The 3,664-nt window shown below is 46.1% G+C and overlaps 1 non-coding gene across 1 annotated transcript; it reads right to left on the bottom strand.

The window, feature by feature from the left end:
- Positions 1-357: 357 nt before the first annotated feature.
- Positions 358-439, bottom strand: trnal-cag (transfer RNA leucine (anticodon CAG)). Its single transcript has one exon. It is a non-coding gene; the product is annotated as a tRNA-Leu (tRNA).
- Positions 440-3,664: the final 3,225 nt, after the last annotated feature.

A 3,664-nucleotide genomic window follows, 5' to 3' on the forward strand; every position in this document is an offset into this window, starting at 1 on the left:
CAAATTCGAAGACAGGTTTGCAGATGGGAAAGCAAGCAAGGAAGCTCCGTTCTTGTCCATGTGAAAGGCTGCAGTTGAAGAACAAAGCAGTTTCGCGTGTGATGCGATGAAAGAACAGTCTCCATTCGGTTCCAGTAAAAGCTCAAATTGTTTGGAACAGCACAGCTGTTGGCTATTTTCCGCGCGGGAGGCGAACACGATCATGTCAACAGAGACACTTTGAAATATTTGGCACTATCCCACACCACAGTTCATTCCCCGGGAAACAAGCCCATTTTTCTTTTGTTTCCAACATCAATATAGTGGGGACCGAAACAGCATTTTAACAAGCTGCAGCTTGGAGTTAAACAGCAGAAATGGCAGTGGCGGGATTTGAACCCGCGCCCCTGTCAAGACTGAAACCTGGATCCAGCGCCTTAGACCACTCGGCCACACTACCAGCCAGCCGGACTGCCCGTTTTCTTGCATTTCCAATTGTGCCCCTGCATAACAACAGACGCAAAGTCACATGAAAAGGGTTCCATGATCCCTCTCCGACTCGCACAGCGTCTGGGATGTGCCCGGCTACAATGTCAATGTCGCAGCAGATAATGATAGCCCATCAATCCAGACAAAAATCAATGGTAAGCTGAGTCTATCTTCTCAGACTCTTTTCAGCTACAAATGTATCTGTGAGTGCGTGATAATATATGTTCGCTTATTTGGTCAAATAACCATGAGCTGCTTGACATTACTGCAATTTCGAATCTTGCTTTGCTAAATGATTTCACCCATTGCTCGAATCAGGACGACTTTCACGTTTACACGGAACACGAAACACACCGGACCACAGGGAAAATGCACAAAGCTGAGCAGGCCGTGTTCCACATCATACCGTGCAGCATAGTTTCAGTCACTGTGTCTGTTTTGCAGAATAAGGGTCCCAAAGGAAGTTCTCTACCCTAAAACCGGAGGTCGCATTACATTCCGAGAGCGACAGATTACATTGTGAGGTTGCTCTGACCTCGGAGCCGGTTCGAGATGATACTTTCCGTGCCTTTTACCTTAATCGTGCAATTTGCTGCAGAGATGTTCACTCCTGGACATGAGCCACATCGATACCAACTGAGTCGGAAACCTGTGCGGGAATCGACGGGAAGCGACTCAATCCATTTTGCTAACTTCCATGGTGCTTATTAGAAATGGAGTTTCTGTTCACCTCAATCGAAAAGGCAGTTTCTGAACATAGTAACAGAACTCAAAAGGTAATTACCTCACCCCACCCCCACTCCGGAAGAGGTGCTAACTGCCCTTGATTGCTTTTTGTTCACGATGTGAAGATCTCTCACGCCTGAGTCACCTTCACGTCTCTGGTTGCTGAGTGAATCACAAAGAAGGATTTTCTCCAGAGCTGCAACTGCCTCACTTCCCCACTCGCCCTCCCCGTGAACATTTTCCTGCTCGTCAGTGATTTAAAGAAAACCAAATGGATGCGATGTCATTCTGTAGCCTCTCTGTCGATTCCTCCGTTTCAGTTCCAACGTGGCTTAGATCTCGGGGCGCACCTTAATACTAGCGACGCCATGAAAGCACAGGTCCAGAGGTTCCTCTGAGAGTGTAATTTCTTTCATTGTTGTTGCTGATTGAATGAGCCACTAACGTGCGAACTGCTCCAAAACATGATTCAGGACCTCCGGTGCCAACTCTCGCACGTTGAATAACGACAGACAGCTTCCAAATGAGGCCTTTCAGAGACGACTTTGGGGTACATTTGACAGACAGACAAGTTCAGGAATCCGTGGTGCGCTGTGACACCAGCGCATCAGCTTCTTCCCTGCCTTTGAACCGGGCCGCCTGCTCAAGGAATGCAAATGCGGTAATGCTTTTCGTGGAAGGATCAGAACGCGGCAACTACACTCTCAAACAGAATGGTATATGATCAGAACCAGGTTGGAGAAAAACTTTACAATACTTTGCACAGTCATTAAATGGAGTTGCCTTACATTTCACGACGAGAGCAGATTCGTTCAAGCAAATTCGAAGGCAGGTTTACAGATGGGAAAGCAGCAAGGAAGCTCCGTTCTTGTGCATGTGAAAGGCTGCAGTTGAAGAACAAAGCAGTTTCTACCCAGTTTCGAACTGGGGACCTTTCGCGTGTTAGGCGAATGTGATGACCACTACACTACAGAAACCAGCCGGGACCGCCGTACTGCAGCTCAGTGGCATCCAGCACTGAAAGTTGAAGCAATTCTACCTTTCACCTTTCTGTTTCCAATAGCTTGTTATTGTCCAGCGTAATTAACATCTTGAAAACGTAAAAAAACCATGTGAAGTTGATGACAAAATACAGACAAGGATGTCGTCAATATTTGGACCGTCGGGCGAGGTGGAATAAGCTGGGACGACTTTCCCCGCAGCATAACGGCTGCGACATGATCTTATGGAATGGCTGGAAACTGAGTATTTATGTGTTTTACCCAAGTTGGGGTGAGTTGAAAACTCGAGAGCATCGGTTTAAGGTGAGTGGGCTGAAATTGACAAAGGACCTGAGGCACATTTCCCACACAGAAGGTTGTGCGTGTTTGGAATGAGCTACCAGAGGAAGTGGAGGATGCTATTACACTCAGAAAATTGCAAAGGTAATCGGGTGAGTTTCTGGATAGGATGGGTTTAGCGGGATTGGGGACAAATGCTGGGGAACGGGACTTGTTTAATTTTGGCTCTGTGGTGAGCATGGACGAGATACACCGAAGTATCTGATTCCTCGCGGTGTACCCCAATACCGTCGTGTTGCTTACACCGGCTTTAAAGGATTACTTTTTAGCAGAGCTTGCCGTCGCAGTCTGTGGCACAATCGTTTAGTCTGTTCGACTGCTCACGGGAAAGGTAGTATTGTGAAACACTGCAGAAACGAACGACTTCCTTACTTTTGCTCCGACTGACCATACTCCGTGAAATTTTCCCAGACCCACAGTTGAGGATTTTTGCTGCTGGAAGTTACCTCAGAAACCCTGTTAACTCGTAATGTACTGAGCGAATCGCAAAACAGTAAGCATTTAACACGGAACACAAACAAAATTGGCATACCTAATGCATTTTCAGACGCAGAGATGCATGAATGCTAAATGTGAGGGAGTCCGAGGGCATGAGTCATAAAGTAATCTCACAACTAACAACAGTGCAATTCCAAATTATTCTTTCAAACACACTGCAGCCTTAGTGCACCAACACTTCCCAGGCAAATCTCAAAAGAGAGAAAAAAAGAATTTAATAAGAATGGGCCATAAAAAGTGTATTTCACCAATCACAGTCTCGATGAGATTACCTTTCCCTTCTGATGTCTCCAGGACGGAAATGAAGCAAATGGTAGAAATTCAATAACATATGACACCGAAATTCATTGGAACGATTTTCCCATTCGCCAGAAAACCAAATAATGACGAGTCCAGCCACTGCAGGACTTTGTTTCACAACAGCGATGAAATGACACTCTCCTTTCGGTTCCAGTAAAAACTCAATTTGCCTGGAATATAAAGCAGCAGTAGAGCTGTTTGCGATTTTCCGTGCGGGAGGTGAGCACTACCATGAAAGCACAAACACTTTGAGAAAATCTGCACTCTCCCACACCACAGTTAACTCTCCAGGAATCGTTCCCAATTTGTTAAAAACTCAATTTGCCTGGGAC

The sequence above is a fragment of the Chiloscyllium punctatum genome, chromosome 17 (assembly GCF_047496795.1).
Source record: "Chiloscyllium punctatum isolate Juve2018m chromosome 17, sChiPun1.3, whole genome shotgun sequence".
In the NCBI taxonomy this organism is placed as follows: Eukaryota; Metazoa; Chordata; class Chondrichthyes; order Orectolobiformes; family Hemiscylliidae; genus Chiloscyllium; species Chiloscyllium punctatum.